Genomic DNA, 19,950 nt, shown 5'->3' with positions numbered 1-19,950 from the left:
TTCCCTCTGCCTGAACCCTCTTCTCCCAGATGTTGGCTTCTTCCCTTCTTGGGGTCTCGGCCCAGAGGTCACCTCCTCAGAGATGCCTTTCCTGACTGCCCCCGGAGGCATGGGGTCAGCCCAGCTGGCTGTACCTTCATTCCCTGGGTGGTCTCAGTGCCTGAGGGGGCACCTGCTCACTGTCAGGCCCAGAGTCTCTGTCCTGAGTGTGTGGGGAGCACAGGAGACTGGGCTGCAGTGTTCAGGACCCTCCACCTGCTGGTTAAACCTGGTAAGAAAACCATCTGCCATTTGCTGATGCCCTTAGAAGGATGGTATCTAAGCCAGATTTCACAGTTGGGGAAAAGGGCTCAGAGAGGGGAGTGGTTTCTCAGTGGCCACACAGCAGCTAGCGGTGGAGGTTGCACATCCACGCTCTGCTGGAACCCCCAGCTGCCTCTTCTGGCTCAGTCCCTGTCCCTCTGGCTTCCCTAAGATTGGCCCCTTTCTCTATAAAACTGGCCTCAGACTCCACAAAGTAAGGCAGCCAGCGGGTCTACTCAGAGTGGCTGGACCCTGGATTTCTATCACCTCTGTGTCAGAGTCCCATCTGCCTGTGAGTGCATGGGGCCTCTGTGTGGACTGGGAAGAGTGAAGTCAGGTGACTGACTCGCCCCGTTTGTCTGGGACGTTCTCATTCTGCACACTGCAAGTCTTGCCTCCTGGGAAACATCTCAGGACTGGGCAGATTGGTACTGCTGGTTGCACTCGAGGGAAGGGAGGGCCCGAGGGGAGGCCCAGCCCCTGCAAAGTCTGGGATGTGGGAATGGAAGTGTGTGAGCTGCAAATATGGCTGCCCTGGCTTGGGGAACCCCTGCTGGGCTTGGGGAGCAGGAACGAGAGAAAGAGGAGGAACGTGACACCAGAGGCCCCAAATGCCAAGCACAAGATTTGGGCATAAGGCACCCATGTGACTTCTTGCTAGCTGCTCCTGGAGGAAGGAGCTGTTGGGAGAAGAAAACTAAGCCCCTGGAACTGGCTGTGGGCCCCTCTACCCTCTGTAACCCGCCCTGGAGACAGGAGATGGGGGCTGATCCTCTTGCCCCACCAGCCCCCTGGGCATTCTGACACACTGGGTTCTTTCTTAGAGAAGAATTCAGTAACAAAACACTAAACAACACCCCGTGACTCAGCCCCTGCTTGAGGGACTTTGCAAGGGGTGGACAGAGAGAGAAGCTAGCCCCAGATAGCCCCTGCTCTGTCTGGGGTTCTGTAATTGGAAATGTTCTCCTGCCTGTCCCAAAGCCAGAGGCCGTGGGATCCTGGGGCCCAGACTGACCTTGGTCTGCTCCTCCCCAGAAGGGCTGCACATGCCTGTGGTTTAGGGGTGTTGGAGGCTGAATACAGTCAGGTTCTTGGCTTGGAGCCAGCTCGGCTACCTAAAGGGCGTCAGGAGAAGTCCCAACAACAGAAATGTTGACTGCATTCCCAGCCCGTTTTACAAACCAGCTCACAGAGGTTGAGACAGGGCACACAGTCTACCAGGTCTTCACCCTGTGGATACTCCAGCACCCAACCCAGAGCCAGCTGAGTCTGAGTTCGTGGAATGGAGGAGGCCGGAGGCAGCGTGTCAGCATCGTGGCAGTGCCTTCAGTGTACGTGGAATGGAGGAGGCCGGAGGCAGCGTGTCAACATTGCAGTGGTGCCTTCCATGCGCTCCGCTGCACCCGCTGCTCTTTCAGAGCTCGTCGGAGGGTTTCCTGAAGACAGTCCTGCTGCAAGTCTCTTGGTTCTCCCTGCGTGCTCCCCGGAGCAGCAGCAGCCTCCCCTGGAACTTGGCCCCTCCTCAGACCAGATGCTCTGGTGGGGGTATGCTCCTACTTCTGTGTGAACCCTCAGCCCTGCCCTGGGATTCTGAGGCTCACTCAAGGCTGAAAAGTCTTGCCCTAGTCCAATGCAAGAGAGGAAACTGAGGCCCAGGGAGGTCTCCCTCGCTCATGGCAGAGCCCAGAACCCAAACTGGTTGTCTTCTAGCTGCACCTTCCTCTTCCTCTGGGCTCCCCACCAAAAATAGGTGCTTTTCTTGGAATAGGATAACTTCTTTTGCCTTGAAAGTAACTTACTGATGTTTCTCCCCCACAAGACTGGGAAGTCCTTGAGAGCAGAAGGGACATCGGCTTCATCCCTGTCTTCTAAGGCCCCATCACCATGCCTGGCATGTGCTCATTAAATTAATGCCTTTTAAGAGCTCTCTTTTATACAGTTTACTTACTGGCTAACTTGCTCTTCTGCTCCCCCACCTCCACTCCTTGGCAACTTAACCCCCTCCATTCCTCTTGGGCATAGCCTGGACAGAGAGGGCAGTGCGAGCAGCTGTGCTCCATGGCTGATCAGGATAGCCCAGCACAAGGTCCCCAGCTCAGCCCAGTGTCTCCCCCTTTCTCAGGGTCTCTTCCCAATCCAGTGAGTTTTTTCCAGCTGAGACAGGTTGGCTAAGCTCAGCACGACACTATCCCCTGCAGTCCTCAGCTGCCTTACTCACATTCCCATGTCCCCTCCTCCCTTTCAGCAGTGTCTCTGCCTTTCTAGGGTGTCTCAGCCCTTCCAACCGCCAGGCCCCTGGCTCTCAGATGCTCAGAATCGCCACTGCTCTCCTTGCTTGGTGTCAGCCCATCTCTGCGCTCTTCCTTTCCCAATTGTCGGCACACTCTCCAGTGTTCTCACGCCCCTTCTCGTTCTAGGAGGGGGCTTTCCAACTCAGGACTCATCTGAATCAGGTGAGAAAAACTCCACAGCAGCAACGGGATTCAGAGGTGGGCTAGGTGGGTCCCACCCCTCCTCAGGGCCCAAGAAGTACAGGAGTGCACAGTAATCCCACGGGACAGGGCTCAGCACCACGTGATGTTTAAACACCTCATTCTAACCTGTGCCGGAGAAAGGAATTAGGCTGCAAGTGACCCCGCGCCCAGGGCAGCTGCTAAACCATTCAGCTACCCTCCTTCCTCCCTCCCTGCCCCTGGCCTGGATACTGGTACCAGCCTCCCCCTGGGCTCCCGGCCTCCAGTCTTACCCCTCTCCAGTCTGTCCTTGGCACAGCTGTGACCATATCTCACCATTTATAACAACCCCTTTATAAAGCCAGTCTGAGTCCGCAGCCTGGCATTCAAGGCCCTTGACGGTCTGACCCCAACTAGACATCCCGGCTTCATCTCGCACCAGCACCGCCCATGCGCCCTTGGACCCAGAGACACCGATCTCCAAACACAACTGGTCGTTCACACTTTGGGCCTCTGCACTGCTCTTTCGTCCCCTCCTCTGGGCCATTCATCCCATTAATGACTCATTCCACACTGACTACTAACCCACTGTGAGAGGCCCTGGATACTCTGAGATGGAAGAACACAAATCTGTTCCCTGGTCTCATGACCCGTCCAGTCTGGGCTGGGGGACAGAAATGACTCAAAGGAGCACACAAATAAATGCACACGCTGGGACGGGGCTTCAGACGTGAGGGACACGACACTGGAGGGGTGACACGGGCTGAAAGATCCCGGTGGGCTCCCCAGGGGCGGTGTCTGAGTGGGAGTGAATCAGGAAGGAGGGCAGGAATAGAGTGTTCCAAGCAGAGGGAATAGCATGGCAAGGGCCCTAAGGCGGGTGGGAGCAGGGTGAGGCTGGCCGCATGCCTGGGCCAGGCTGGGCACTCAGAGCCTGCCCTTTGTGTTTAATGCTCCTGGTTGCCGGCTTTAAATTTGTAATAACTTTATCTTTGATTTTGTGATGTTTTGGGGTTTGCTTTTTTTTGAGAAAGGGTCTTACTCTGTCACCCAGGCTGGGGTGCAGTGGCGCAATCACGACTCACTGTAGCCTCTGCCTCCCAAGCTGAAACCCTCTTCTCACCTCAGTCTCCCAAGTAGCTGAGACCACAGGTGCACACCACCACACCAGGATCCTTTTTTCCTTTTTAGAAATGGGGTCACGCTATATTGCCCAGGCTGATCTTGAACTCCTGGCCTTAAGCAATCCTCCTGCCTTGGCTTCCCAAAGTGCTGGGATTACAGATGTGAGCCACCAGGCCTGGCCTGAATTTATGTCTGTGTGTGTGTGTGCATGTGCATGTGCGTGTGTGTGTGTGTGTGTTTGAGATGGAGTCTTGCTCTGTCACCCAGGCTGGACTGCAGTGGTGCAATCTTGGCTCACTATAACCTCCGCCTCCTGGGTTCAAGCGATTCTCCTGCCTCAGCTTCCCGGGTAGCTTGGACTACAGGCGCCCGCCACCACGCCCTGCTAATTTTTTGTATTTTTAGTAGAGACGAGGTTTCATCGTGTTAGCCCAATGATCTCGATCTCCTGACCTCGTGATCTGCCCGCCTCGGTCTCCCAAAGTGCTGGGATTACAGGCGTGTGCCACCGCGCCCAGCTGAATGTGTGTTTTGTAAGTGAAAGCCTGTGGGACAGTGGAGTGTGTGCCCAGGGGACTTGGAGCCTTGGCTTGCTCACATGGGCTCCTGCCTCCTGGCACCTCTCCAGGACATTAAAGGTCCCACCCATGACCTCATCCTCTGGCACCCCAGGCCCTACCCAATCACTGCTGCCGCCTTTCTCCAGGGGCCTGGGCGCTGGCACACAGAGGGTCAGGATCGGGTGTGTGTCTCAGGGAAGGGCAAGGCAGGAGCAGGCCTTGCTCCACACTGGCAGCACTGGAAACATTGGGTGGGCAGCTCCAGATGGCAGGGGGCAAGGCACCTAACACAAGAGACCTGCCCCAGCCGGGAAGTGTCGGTACCGTTGTGGGTTGCCTGTCCACCATGCATTGGAGTGGCATGCCCACGGGAAGGGGAGATGCCTGACTTGGTCTCCCCACTTGTCTGCGGCATGGCCTGCTGTTGGGTAGTTGGCAGGAGAGAAAACCTGAAAGCTGCTTCACACATGCCCGATGAGTAGGGGAGCCTGAGTCCCAGGCCCCTGGGAGAGTCCCCCACGAGCATCCCTGCACTCAAGAGAATGTGACATTAAATTGTAAACACAAAACACCATGACAGGCCAAGTAAAAACACCACGATGGGTCGAGAAAAAACGACGCAAGAATAGAAGAGTTTCATATTTTAGACTTTTAATGACATTTCAAAACACAGCCTTTTGGCTGAATGCGGTGGCTCACACCTATAATCCCAGCACTTTGGGAAGCCGAGATGGGTGAATTGCTTGAGTCCAGGAGTTTGAGACCAGCCTGGGCAACATGGCGAAACTCCATCTCTACAAGAAATACCAAATTGTAGTGGCGCATACCTGTAGTCCCAGCTACTCAGGAAGCTGAGGAAGGATGATCAATTGAGCCCAGGAGGTTGAGGCTGCAGTGAACCATGATCGCGCTACTGCGCTTCAGCCTGGGAGACACAGCGAGATCCTGTCTCAGTAATAATAAGAAGAAATAAAATAAAACAGAGTCTTTCGAACAGGGCCCTAGATATTCATTCTATACTAGGCCCTGCACATTAGGGAGTGGACCTGGGGCAGGACACATTCGAGGACTCTAGGCAGGCACTGTGACCGGACAGAGGAAAGCGGGCAGGGAGCAGGCTGCCGCCCACCAGGTCTGGAGGACTTTGCACATCCTCTCCCCAGGCTGCAGTGGTCAGAGTAATCAAATCCTCTTTCACAGGGAGAGGAAACAGGGCTCACGGAAAGAAAGGTCTCTTTCCTCTGAGCGGCCCAGACCCTGTTTGGCTGCAAGCCGGTTCACAGGATACAGCCTTTTCTGGGAGGGGGGTGGTCCTCACGCCCAGGGGTGCTCTTTGGGTACAGATCATGGTGGGGCGGTGGCAAAAGTGGGAGGGAGTGGCACAGATAGCCAGGGGTCTGGAGCCTGCCAATGCCCTAAGCCACCCACCAGCGTCCTGGCCCCAAATACCTGAACAGCCATTCTGAGCCTGCCCATCAGATAAAGGGTATTCTTACATCATGTCTCTCTCAGCCCCCAGCACTGATGGTGCCAGCTCTTAGCCAACCATAGGGGTGAGTTTCAAAACAGCAAGAACAGAAGTAGGAGGACGCTGGAGGGGCAGATATGTTTTTCCTCTGACTTTCCTAAACCTTCCCACAAAGCCCCTCGCTTCCCAGGGCCATGTTTTTGTGGTAAAGAGAGACCAAGGACCAGCATCTGCAGGCAGACATTCGATCTAGCCCTGGACTACAGGCTCAAACTCAAGACACTCCGTTAAACTGGAATTTCAGATAAGCAAGCAGTTTTAAAAAATATATATAAGTATGTCCCAAATATTGCATAGGACATGCTTATACTAAAAAATTATTTGTTGTCTATCTGAAATTCCAGTGTAAGTGGACATCTTTCATTGTATTTGCTTAATTTTGCAACCTTACTTCTACCTAGCCTGTGACAGCTTCACCTCTGAACAGAAACTCCAAAACTATCTCCAGGGCCCCTGTGGTTCAAGCCCAGGCACACATTTTCAAGAAGCCCCAGATGAGAGTGACACATTTCCCCATTTGTGATCCAAGGTACAGACAGTGGAAGGCTTTGCCTGAAGCCACACAGTGGGTATCTGGCCTGGACACATGGGTGGTGCTTGGCACTTTCAAACGCCCCTCAGACCACCACTGGGTGAATTGGGTGTTGGTGGCTCCATTTTACAGAGAAGGAAACAGGTCCAGGAATGGGGAGGGTTTACCAGGGCTCACAAGAAGTCTAGCCCCCGTCTATAAGACTGACACTGACTAACACTAACCCTAGCCCTAACCGAAGGCTTCAGCCTCCCCAGTCACCACCCCCCCCTGGCTTGATGGCTAACGATAGAAGGTTCTGGGAAATAGATGTGGTTTGAACCTCAGCACCTCCACTCACTGTCTGGGTGACCTGGGCCAGGTGCTTCCTTTCCTGGAACCTCAGTTTTATCATTTGTAAAATGGGGATGATGATGTGCCACCCTCCTAGAAGTAGTGGTGATGGAGTGAAGGAAATCTGTGAAGCCGTACCTTCTGCACATCTGGCCCTCAGTAGCTGCACCCAGCTCGTCCCAGCCACTCTCTGCCCACTCCCACCAGCCCTTTTCCCCTGTGCTGGCCCCAGAGGCCTCCCCTGATGTCAAGGCTGGGAGGTGGCTCGGGGGCCTAGAGGGAGAGACCACCACCACCCCCTCGAAAGACGTAGAGGCAGAGCAGACAGAACCGGGAGACTCAAGAGCCTGCAGAGCACCAGGCACGGTGGCTCACTCCAGCACTTTGTGGGGCTGAGGCGGGAGGATTGCCTGAAGCCAGGAGTTCGAGATGCAGTGAGCTGTAATCACACCGCATTGCATGCTCTCCAGCCGGGGCAACAAAGTGAAACTTTGTCTCTAAAAACAAACAACAAAAAAAACCCAAACCAAGAGTCTGCAGAGCCCATCTCATCTCTCACCTTCGCCCACCTCTCCTGTGTGTCTGGTGGCTCTGCCTCCAGGCCTCTGCGTCTGTCCCCTCTGCTCGTTTTGCCCCTCTGCTGCCCATCACCAGGCTGGCTCAGAGTCTCCCACGGGCTGGAAGCCCACTGCCCCCTGGCTTCCCTAGGCTGCCCATATCTAGTGTAACAACAAGGAGAGTGACAATAGCTCACGCTCATCTAGTCCTTGGTAGTCACCACGCACTTCTAAGCACTTTGTGTATGTGGAGTCATTTAACTTTCACACCAGCCGTATAACATAGACTCCATTTTCACCTCCACATCACGGAGAGGGCAGCAGCTTCCCCAAGGTCATGCAGCTGGTCAGTGGCAGAGCCCGGGCCTGAACCCAAGCAGCACAGCTGCAGTCGGTCTGTGTTCCCAAGTCATGGCTCTGCTACTTCCCCAGCTCCTCATATAGACCCAGCATGTAGTAGGTGTTCAATAAATCATTGTCAAATGGATGACAAGAAGTATCCTATCAGATTACACTTTGCTTTTTCTGGGTCTATGTTCCTGATAAAATCTTACTCTTTGAAGGCCAGGACAAGCTGGTATTTGTCTCATGACCAGCACAGAGCCTGGTACACAGTAGGTGCTCAATAAATGCTTGGGGAATAAACAAAAGAATGAATGAACCAGAGGAGTTGGTTTAGAGGCCTAAAAAGATAAACAGTGAGGAAGGTGGCCCATAATTTCACCTGCAAATGAAGCAGCAGTGAGTTGAACGTGGACACTAAGTCCATTCTGACAACCTTTGTTATGTGCTTGAGACGACTGGCCATGCAGGGTGACAAGGGGCACGCTGCCCAGGTGAGGAGGCAGCTGAGCTCCTGGAAGGCCCCCAGAGAGTGTCCTCTCCAGCGTGCTTCCTGCTGGGTCACTTACTCAGATTTAAAAAAAAATGTATTGAAATATAATCATATGCCAAAAAATTAAACCATTTAAAATGTACAGTTCAGTGGGTTTTTTTAGTTTATTTATAGAGTTGCATAACCATCAGCACTATCTAATCTTAGAACATTTTCATCACCCCAAAAGAAACTCTCTACCCATTAGCAGCTCCTCCCCATCTCTACCTCCTGACCCCCATGCCCTGGCAACCACAAATCTACTTTTGTCTCTATGGATTTGCCTATCCTGGACGCTTCATATAAATGCAATAGTACATGATGGGGTCATTTGTGTCTGGCTTCTTTCACCTGCCTAATGTTTTCAAGGCTCATCCATGTTGTGGCTTGTGTCAGTACTTTATTCCTTTTTATGGCTGCATAATATTCCACTGTATGGATACACCACATTTTATCCATTTATCAATTCATGGTCACTTTTTCTCAATTCTTGGCCATTATGCATAATGTTGCTATAAATATAGGTGTACAGGTTTTTGTGTGAAAAGATGTTTTCCTTTCTCTTGGGTGTACACCTAGGAGTGGAGTTGATGAATCCTATAGGAACTCTACGCTTAGCATTTTGCTCCTTCTTAGTTTGGAGGAGGTCAGGAACTATTTAACGGTAATCTTTCTTGAACAATTTAAAAATACATTCCAACACCCAAGCCATCCTGTAGCATCTGCAAAGCTTGGGCTGAGCTCCAAGTAGAGGGTTCTTGAAGGGACTGGGCACGTCTCAGTGAGTTCAAATCCTGCTTTGCCATTTGCTGTGTGACTTTGCTCAAGTGTCTCCACCTCTCAGGATCGCAGCGTCCTCAGCTATGAAAGGGAGGTGTTAACATCCAACTCGAAGGGATTTTGTGAGGATTAAATGTGATATCTGAAGCCTGCCCGGCATGCTGTAGGGGCTCACTACAAGATGTGGATGTCAGTGCAGCAAACACATGTTTATTCCTGCCCTGTGCTGGCTGCTGTCATCTCACAGCTGGGAAGACTGAAGACCAGGAAGGATTGGGATTTTCCCAGAATCAGGGAAGTGAGTTCAAGTACGGGGGACCCTTCCTGTCCCTTAGACACATTCGAGACAAAGGAGGGGTCAGGTCAGAGCACCCCCAAGTCATGCTGAAGTTCTCACTTTGACCCCTTCTCTTCCCGCCAATTGAAATCATCAGCTGTGCCTTGGGAGGAGGAGTCTTCCCCTCTCTGTGCTTCGGTTTCCTCGACTGTAAAATGTACTTCCCTCAAATGGTGGCTGTGATGATTAAGTGAGATAATGTGTGTAAGATTAAGCTCTAGAGGCTAGTATGTATGAAGTGTCCAGCACATAGGAGCTGTTGCTTCCAGCTATCAAGAGGGATGCAGAGGCAACAGTGAGAACTAAAACAGCAATCCAAAACCAGGCACACCCATCACAGTGGCTGCGAGGAGAAATACAGACAAATGGCAAGTTGGTGAAGAGGTGGAGCGACTGGAACTCTTACGTGCAGCTGGCGGGAGTATCAGACGGTATAGGCACGTTGGAAAACTTGGGCAGAACCTACCAAAGCTCAACATACACATATGCTGTGACCCAGTAATACCACCCCTAGCCGTTTACCCAACAGAAGCATGTGCTTATGATCACCGAAGGACTTGTTCCAGAATGTGCAGCCCTGTTTGTAATAGCGCCAAGCTGGAAACAACCCACACATCTAACAACAGGAGACTGGGCAAATGGCCTGGGGTAGTTTTCTACAAGGGAATATGTGACAGCATGAGAGCGAACGAACCAGAGCAAACCAGACACAACCACCTGGGTGAATCTCACAGATGTGCAGTTGAGCAACAGCAGCCAAGCACCAAGGGGTACATGGTGCAGGATGCCATTTGTATAGAGCACAGGACAGCTACTTCTGCTCTCTGGAGTCAGAGTCAGGGGAGTGACCCCCTTGGGGGAAGGAGCATGTGGGGGCTTCTACAATGCCCATTATATTCTGCTTCTCATTCTGGGTGACATGGGTGTGCTCAGGTTGTGAAAATGCACAAAGCTCTACATGCGTCATTTGTGCTTTTTTCTGCATGAATGTTTTACTTTGAAAAGTTTACTGAGAAATACAAGCTTATGCATCTTGCAAGAATGCGTGCAAAAGGGCAGGCATTCCACCCTGTAGACTGGTCACCTGTGTTGGCCAACTTCGTCACCTGCATTGGCAAACAGGAAAAGAGAAGAGTAAATAAGGAAATTGGCATGAAGGGTGGTGCTTGCCTGGGCCAATGAGGATCATGTGCCTGGCACATGGCGGGGATGGGGGTGTAATTCAGTACTCAGCACTGAGGCTCAAAGGGAAAAAAATTTCTGCCCTAGGGATGGGGCTCTAGTGTGACTGATCATTACAAGCTTTAAAAAGAAAAAAGAAAAATGTAAATGCTTCTATGCCGAGGCCACACTTTCTTGCTCAACACACCTCCTTCTGGCTTGCAGGTGTTTCCACTACTCTGCAGTTCCCAGTGTTGGGGACGGTGAACAAGTCTGGTGGTTACCATAGTAACCACAGTCAATCTAATCCTAACTGCTTACCAGCACTCCTTTGTGCCAGGCACAGTACTAGACCCTTTGCCCATATATTGTTTCATTTGTTCCCTCAGGTAAAAGACAGGTGGGTAATTAATCTAGCAGTGGTAAAAATAACTTGGATTTAGAGATTGACAACCTGTGCCCGAACTTGACCCTGGACAGCTGCACAGCTGTGCAAAGGTGGACACGTTCCTGGGTAGTAGCCTTCTATTTCTTGTCTGTAAACAGGAACAGTGACAATCTTGGCTGCTCAGTGCTGCCCCAAGGACTGGCCAGGCCAGGCATGCACAGTGCTCAGTGGGGTGAACCTGAGGCCCCTGTTGTTATTAGTAGGGCTGTGGTTTTGTCATTATTCCTGTTGTGAAGATGGAGAAACTGAGGCTCACAAGAGGTATTCATCTGTCCAAGCTGCCTTGGAGTGGCTGAGCTGGGGTTGAAGGCAATCATGCCAGCTTCCAACACCTCATCTTAACCCACTTGGCCAGGCTTTCCCCTCCAGGACCCCAGGGGACACACACATGCTAGACACCCACATATGGCAAGTGGGACAAGTAAGTGAAGGCCTGGCCTTAACTATTTCCTTGGCTCTGTCTTAGGCCTGAGGCAACTGTTCCCCTCGCCTATGGCAGGCTCTCGCAGCTCCTTCCTTGAAACTCTGGGGTGGGGGTGGGGTTCTACAGGCCTAGGATTTGTTCCTGGGGTGGGAGATGTGCCAGGCCCTGCTCTGCATGCCCTCATTCATCCCAATGACCCAGACCCTGTCTCAGCCTTGCCATTTGCTGTGGCAAGACACTCTAGCCCACTTACCGTGTCTCTCTGGGCCTCAGTGTCCTTTTCTTTAATATAAGGTTGAGCACCAACCTGAAGGGTGCTGGTCTTTCAAAGTCCCTTTGGTTTCCTCTTCTGTCCCAAGAATCTTCCTCAGAGCTGAATTTGGAATTCAGCCTGCCCCAGGAGCCCAGAATGCCCCGGCCAACTTTCTGAAGATGGGGCTGGGGTTTTCATTTTAGAGAGGAGGCTACTCGCAGGAGTGGCTCCTGTGTTTCTTCCTGCAAGAAGTGCTTATGAGCATCTCCTGAGTAGGATGCAGAGATGAATAAGAGGGAGCCGTGGCCCAGATGGCTGCACCATATGAAGTGGAGGAGAACGGAGGCTTCCAGCTGCCATCAGACAGACAGACAGACGTACCCACTGCACCCAGCCCTGGGCTTGGCTCGCCTGCACTCTCTTCCCCAGTCTTACCAGGGGAGACATTGGGTAGAAGCCTTGTAATTGGAGGGAAGGGGATGTGACTGGAGACCTGGACACTGCAGGGAGAGGATGCTCACTGAGCTTTCCAAGCCTGGGATCTTTGTTCAAAGGAGATGGAGCAAAAATTATGCTAATGGAAGTAACATCAATTTTTCCAACGAGCCAGCAGTAGTACAAGTGGCTGTTGAGTGTGCATGCCTGTGTGCATGTGTGTCTCTGTGTACGTGTGTGTGTTTGTGTGTCTGTGCGTGTGTGTGTGTGCGTGCGTGTGTGTGTGTGTGTTGAGAGATAAAGGAAGAAAACTCATCCTCATGAAGGAGATCTTTCCTTTCATTTTAGACCTTTTGGGTTTAAAATGGCAGCATAGCCCAGTGGTCAAGGGCATAGCTTGGTGCCAGCTGTGTCCTCTCGGTGAGTCCTCAACTTCCTCATTGCTTCAGCTGGAAGGTGGGGACACTGATGGCACTCACCTTGTTGGGTCATCAGGGGACCCGGTGGATGGACACAGGGAAGGTGTTCCTTACAGTGCCTGGCTCCTGGGGGGGCAGCCTGAGGGTTTGCTGTTACGAATGTTAGGATTTTAGGGCAAAGGTCTCCAAACTTGAGGGAGCATATGGCCTCATAGTTGAATACTTATTTGGAAAGTACAGATGTGATTACTGAGCTAGTATCTTATGTACATTATAAAACAAACACAAAATAGAAACTAAAAGGTTCACAAATGTGTAATCTTTTCTTTACCCACCCAGTGACTGCTGCCCGGAGCTCACACTCTGGGCAGAGGGGGCTGGGCTGGGTGCCCCCATCCTGTGGGGTACCTGGTCGAAGTATTTCCAGAGCCCTCTGGGAAGTGAGGGATTAAACCTCCCCCAGGGTATTGGTGGGGAACGCAAGGCAGGCATTTGTATTTTAACATTTAATCCATGTGCCAAGGTCTGTTCTAACCACCTCACAACAGTAACTCATTTCATCCTTAACAAGGAGTGTTTCTGTGTTAGCTCTGTTTTAGCAGAGGGGAAACTGAGGCGCAGAGTGGTTAAGTAACTTGCCCAAGGTCACACAGCTGGGAAGGAACAAAGCCAGGCCTGGTTCCAGAGTGCATCTACCCATGGACCGGGCCCAGAGGAAAGCCTGTGAGACTGACACCCCTGACTTCCCCAAGGGCCCGCTGCAATAGATGCCCTGACAACAATGTGATCACCGCCCCTGTTTATAGATGCAGAGGCCAAAGTTCAGCAAGCCGAGGGACCTGCCTTGGGTCTCCCAGCTGGTAAGTGGTGGAGCTGGGATTCGAACCCAGGTCCAACAGACTCCTCAGTCCATTGTCTTCACCACCAGCCGAGCTGCCTCCAGGAGAGCCCTGTTGTGGGAAGAGCACTGGGCAGGGAGTCCTGAGACCTGAGTTCTAGTGCTGACTTTGCCATTGGTTCATTGTATTATCTCAGGCAATCCCCAGATAGGGCCTCAGTTTCCCCTGGGTAACATGGGGCAAAAGTTGAACTCATTGGTCACCTCCAGCCTTTCAGCCCTGATGTTCCCCAGTGCATGGTAGGGGCAAGGGGCACCACCAGAGTCCAGGAGAGAGAGGCTAGTTGGGTTTAGGAGACCAGGAGGGCTTCCTGGAGGAGGTGAGACTTCAACTAACCTCGAGGAGGGGCTCCCATGGACACATTCTACATGGTCTGAGTGGTCAGCCCATTTTACAGAGTGAAAAGCAACCTGCCTGAGGCCACACAGTGAGCAAATGGTAGTCTCTGGATTTGCACCCAGGACTGTCAGAGCCCTACTCTTCAGCACAGTGGACTGAAGGAGAGGAGGTGACCCCCACCCCAGGAGCCTTAAGACATAGAACACCAACCGTTAAGGCATCAAGCAGAGTGTGCCTGGCACACAGTAGGTGCTCAATAAATGTCTAAGGGAGGAAAGAAGGAAGGAAAGGAAAGGGCTCATGGCAGATTCCAGCCTGGCAGGCTTCCCACCCACTGGCACCACCAAGCAGCTAGGCCCAGCTGGGCCCCTGTGGGGACAGAAACCTACAATATTTTGGGGCAGATTCAGATGCCACTGCGCAGAGCCTTATTAGACTAATTAGAGCAATGTTTTCTGCTCTGCTGGCTGCTCAGCCCCTTGGTGTGTACAGCCCTGGCACAGGAGAGGTCACTACCTTCCCAAGGTGAGGGCAGGGCCCAGCTAGGCCCTGTGGAGCCCCTGGAATTCCGAGCTTCAACCCAAGCTGGTCCCCAAGGCAGCTGATACATCTGGGCCAAATCGTCCCATGTGCCCTGGCTGGTGCCCACAGCAGAAGTGACCAGCCGGGGGTCAAGTGGGTCATGTAACTCAGGGCCCCCCTAGTGCAGCAGGGAGAGGAGCATACAGGCCACCCTGGGCCCCATCCCCACAGCATCCTTGACCTCCTTGATTTGCACACCCCCTGAGACTGGAGGCTTGCTACCTCTCAGGCTGGCCTTGGCACTGCCCTCCTGGGCTGCAGAACAGGTCTGAGTGGGCTGCCTTGGCGCAGTATAGAGGCGCACCACACAGCTGGTGAAGCCCAGGCTTAGGAGTAAGACAGACCTGGGGGCAAGGACTCAACCTCTCTCTTCTTTAGTTTCCTGATTTATAAAATGAGGAGAGTCCTGGTGCAGTGGCTCACGCCTGTCATCCCAACAGTTTGGGAGGCTGATGTGGGAGGATTACTTGAGCCCTAGAGTTTAAGACAAGCCTGGGTAACACAGTGGGACACGACCTCTACAAAAAATAAATTAAAACAAAATTGGCTGGGCGTGGTAGTGCACACCTATAGTCCTAGCTACTGTGGAGGCTGATGCAGGAGGATTGCTTGAGCCTGGGATGTCGAGGCTGCAGTAAGCTGTGATCACACCACTGCATTCCAGTCTGGGCGACAGAGCAAGGCCCTAACTCAAAAAATAAAATAAAATAAAAGGTGGAAAAAAATAGCGCATTTCTCAAAGGATGGCTGTGAGAATTAAACGGGTTAATATATGCAAAGCACTGAGGATACTGCCAGGCACAGAGTAAGCACAGTCATGCAATTACAACGACATTTTAGTCAATGGCCGACCGTGTACATGATGGCGGTCCCACAATATTTTAATGAAGCTGAAAAATCCCTATCGCATAGTGGTGTCTTGATGATCCTGAGCCTATGTAGGCCTGGGCTAATGTGTGCATTCGTGACTTCGTTTTTAACAAAAAAGTTTACAAAGTAAAAAAAAAAAAATTAAAAGTTTTAAAATAGGAAATAGCTTATAGAATAAGGATATAAAGAAATAAAATATTTTTGTACAGCCGCACAAGGTGTTTTAAGCTAAGTGTTATTAGAAAGGACTCAAAAAGTTTAAAAAGTTTAAAAGTTTATAAAGTAAAAAAGTGACAGTAAACTAAAGTGAATTTAGTGTAGCCCAAGTGTCCAGTGTTTCTGAAGTCTGCAGTGGTGCACAGTCATGCCCTACACCTTCACGTGCACTCACCACTCACTCGCTGACCCACCCAGGGCAACGTCCAGTCCTGCAAGCTCCATTCATGGTAAGGGCCCTGTACAGGGGAACCACTTTTTATCTTTCACACCGTATTTTTACTGTTTCTTTTTTATGTTTGGATATGTTCAGGTCCACAAATACTTCCCACTGTGTTCCAACTGCCTGCAGTGTTCCGTACAGTCATACGCTGTACAGGTGGGTAGCCTAGGAGCAGCAGGCCATTCCATGCAGCCTAGGTGTATAGTGGGCTGTGCCACGTGGGTGTGTAAGGACACTGTTGTCTGCACAACAAGGAGATTGCCTAAGGACACATTTCTTAAAACGCTCCCAATCACTCGACACAGGATAGTGCTGACTTCTTCTGCCCTCCTGTGTGTGTGGAGTGGGGCATGGTGTTTGTCCTGCCTCCACACTGACACTTCCCGAGGCCCACAGCTAAGAGGGCAGAGCTGGGATTCTGACTCTGCATCCAGTGCTCATCTGCCCTTAAGTCCTTTCTTATAAATAAAAAAAACCCCAGCAGAGTTTGCTCTAACCTCTAGCTTTATCCGGGGGAGAAAATTAAAATAGTTCACAACAGGCAGGACAAAGCAACCCACTGGCATGGATGCCAGCAGCAAACAGCCAAGCTGGATGTTGCAGGGCACCCAACGGCATCCCTGCTCCCAAGTGACATTTCCTGCCTTGGACTGCAGTTCTCTGTGGATGTCTCTGTCTCCTCTTCTAGGTCCTGGGCTCCTTGAGGCCTGGGCCACAGTCCTCCATTATGTCACCGTGCCATGGCCTGGCGCACAGGGTCCTGCACATAGTAGGTGCTTCACAGGCAGGCATTCATTCCAAGGCTACTTACACGCTGGGCCCTACACTAGGGACGGGGGATGTGGTGGTCAGTTCCAGGTCCCTGCCCCTTGGGAACCTCATACCGTGGTAGGGAAGGTAGTCAGTGACAAGCACACAAATGCAGAAGGTCCCTGCAGGGCGTGGAGTGCCAAGAGTGAGATGCACAGGGAGCTGTGCGGAGAGCCGCTGGAGTAGTGATTTGCTATTTTAGGAAGGAATTAGGGGAGGCCTTCCTGGGGAGGTGACATTCATGTCAGACAGATCTGGGGGCTAAGAAGGAAGCAGCCAGGGGAGGGGTGAAGGAAGAGGTGATGCAGGCAGAGGAGACTGATGTGCAAACACTCCCAGGTGAGACTGAGTGTGGGGCGTTGATGGCTTGTAGGGGAGCCAGGGAGGGGCGGGTGGCAAAGATGCAAATGATGAGCCCCGGTCAAGGGTATGGGGATGATGAGAATCAATGGACAGGTCAAGCAAGAGAGTGACATCATCTCATTTATGTTTTGAAAGAATCCATCTGGGCTGGGCGTGGTGGCTCACGCCTGTAATCCATGCATTTTGGGAGGCCAAGGCGGGAAGATCACTTGAAGCCAGGAGTCTGAGACAAGCCTGGGCAACATAGTGAGACCCCATCTGTACTAAAAATAAAAAAACTTAGCCAGGGGTGGTGGTGCGTGCCTCCAGTCCCAGCTGCTTGGAAGGCTGACAGGGGAGGATTGCTTGAGCCCAGGAGGTGGAGGCTGCAGTGAGCTGTGATCACATCACTGCACTTTAGCCTAGGCAACAGAGTGAGAATCTGTCTCAGAAAAAAAAAAAGAAAAGTAAAAAAGAAAAAAGATAAAAGAATCCCTCTGGCTGCTGAGAGAAGAATGAGTCGCAGAGAGCTGGAGGGGATGCATGGATGAATGAGGAACAATTCCTGCAGCAGCTTGGAGTGAGTAGCTTTTACTTCACAGCACACTAGAGTAATTACCCTCATTACCCTTGTTCCTCTGAGTCAGCAGGACTTCCGGAAACCTGAGCTTTCTCAATAACAAAGCAGAAGGAAGAACAATGAACTCACGCTGGTACAGAACCGAACAATATCTGGTGGTGCGCATAGGCACCTGTGTCGTGGAGAGTCAGGTCACTTGCCAAAGCTCCAACAGGCTCCAAGAGCTACACATTGAACTGAGTTAAATTTTAACAGAAGAAATCTAAAAGGGATAGTTTGGGCTTGTCCCACAAATATACATAGTCCATACTGTGTTTTATTTATTTATTTAAGAGACGAGGTTTCCCTATGTTGCCCAGGCTGGTCTCCAACAACTGGGCTCAAGCGATCCTCCTGCCTGAGCCTCCTGAGTAGCTGAGACTACAGGAGTGAACCACCACACCCGGCCGTACTGTGTTTTAAACAAATCTGAAATCTTTGCTGACATTTCAAAAGAAGACTTTCTGTAAAAATCTAGATATCTAGCTTCCTTGGAAAACGCCAGAGCTTTGGCAGCCCAAGGTCTGCATTCCCTCCTGGCCACAGTCAGGGAGCGGAGCTAAGTCTGCCTCTTTCAGATGTTTGCTGCAGTCCCCACCAGTCCTTACTGTCCTCCCAGTCTAGTCACTGGTTACATTAATGGTGCCCAGGGCATTTGAGTTTGTGATCCCTATTTTTGTTTTCAAACATAGAAAATTCTGATAATGCCAAGGTTTGGTGATGATGTGCAGCAGCTGGAATTTTCATCCTTTACTGTGGCAGTCTAAATTGGGGTGGCCATTTTGGAAACTACCCAGTAATTTCTAGTAAACTTGGAATTATTTAGTAAATTAGAGACATGTTTAACATGACCCAGCAAGTCCTGTCCTGCCTTTTTACCCTAGAGGAACTCATACCCACACCCACCAGAAGACATGCACAAGCACAATTTGCTATAACCTAGAAGTAACCCAATGGCCATCAGCAGAAGAACGATCAATAGCTCTACGTTGGAATAGTATACAGCAATGAAAATGAATGAGTTATAGCTATGTGAATGAACAAATGAATGAATGGATGAATAAATGATGGAGACACAATGTGAGTGAAAAAAGCGGTCTCAGAAGAATACAAACAGAATGAGTCCATTCCTATAGAGTGTCCAGACAGGCATACAAAACAATATGCTACGTAGGGAATAGACTAGAGGTAGTACAATTAAAAAGAAAATCAGAGGAATAACGAACGTAAAATCCCAGCTAGTGATTACCTCTGAGAAAGGGAGAAGGATGCATAATAGTAATGCTCTATTTTATAAGCTGGTGGTAGAAGTTCACAGTTTGCAATATTATTTTTATTTTAAATTATTATTAATATTAGTTGCTTTAGAATTTTTTTTTTCTTAAGATATATTTAGGCCAGGCATGGTGGCTCACACCTATAATCCCAGCACTTTGGGAGGCTGAGGCAAGAGGATTGCTTGAGCCCAGAAGTTCAAGACCAGCCTGGGCAACATAGTGAGACCCTGTCTCTACAAAAAATTTAAAAATTAGCCAGGTATGGTGGCTCACACCTGTAGGACCAGAGGCTTGGGAGGGTGAGGTGGGAAGATCGTTTGAGCCTGGGAGGTCAAGGCTGCAGTGAGCCATGATAGTGCCACTTGCATTTCAGTCTTGGTGACAGAGCAAGACCCTGTCTCAAAAAAAAAAAAAAAAAAGATATTTTGCTGAAGACAAATATAACTAGGGCAGCATAAATTGTATACGTCTTAAGTGTTCACTTCAATGAGTTTTTACACTTGTAGTTGCCCTTGATATTATCACTTGAACAAGATTTGAGAGATTTCCCACACCCCAGAAACTTCCCTTGTTTTCATTTGCAATCACCTTCAGCCCCCAGAAACTTGTGCATTGATTTCTTTCTTTCTTGTATTTATTTATTTTTTTTGATACAGAGTCTCACTCTGTCGCCCAGGCTGGAGTGCAGTGGCACCATCTTAGATCACTGCAACCTTCACCTCCTGGGTTCTACCAATTCTCCCACCTCAGTCTCCCGAGTAGCCGGGACTACAGGCGTACATGCCACCATGACAAGCTAATTTTGTATTTTTAGTAGAGACGGGGTTTCACCATGTTGGCCAGGCTGATCTCGAACTCCTGACCTCAAGTTGATTCACCCGCCTCGGCCTCCCAAAGTGCTGGGATTACAGGGATTACAGGCGTGAGCCACTGCACCCCGCCTTGTGCGTTGATTTCTTTCACCGAAGCTCAACTTTGCCTGTCCCAGAGCTTCACGTAAATGGACTTGTACAGGATGTTCTCTCTGGGGTCTGGCATCTTTCCCTCACTGTGCTGTTTTGGAAATGTATCCAGGTTATTATGTGTATCAGTAGTTCATTTCTTTTTATTACTGAGTAGTATTCCATAGTACGGATGCTCCACAGTTTTATCCACATCCCTGGTGATAGAAATTTGGGTTGTTTCCAGTTTGGGGCTCATATGTGTGTGACAGCTGTCACACATATTTGCATATGAGTCTTTGTGGAGACA

This window comes from Pan paniscus, chromosome 2, assembly GCF_029289425.2.
Source record: "Pan paniscus chromosome 2, NHGRI_mPanPan1-v2.0_pri, whole genome shotgun sequence".
In the NCBI taxonomy this organism is placed as follows: domain Eukaryota; kingdom Metazoa; phylum Chordata; class Mammalia; order Primates; family Hominidae; genus Pan; species Pan paniscus.
The sequence above is the reverse complement of the archived record's forward strand: the minus strand, read 5'-3'. Positions refer to the sequence as shown.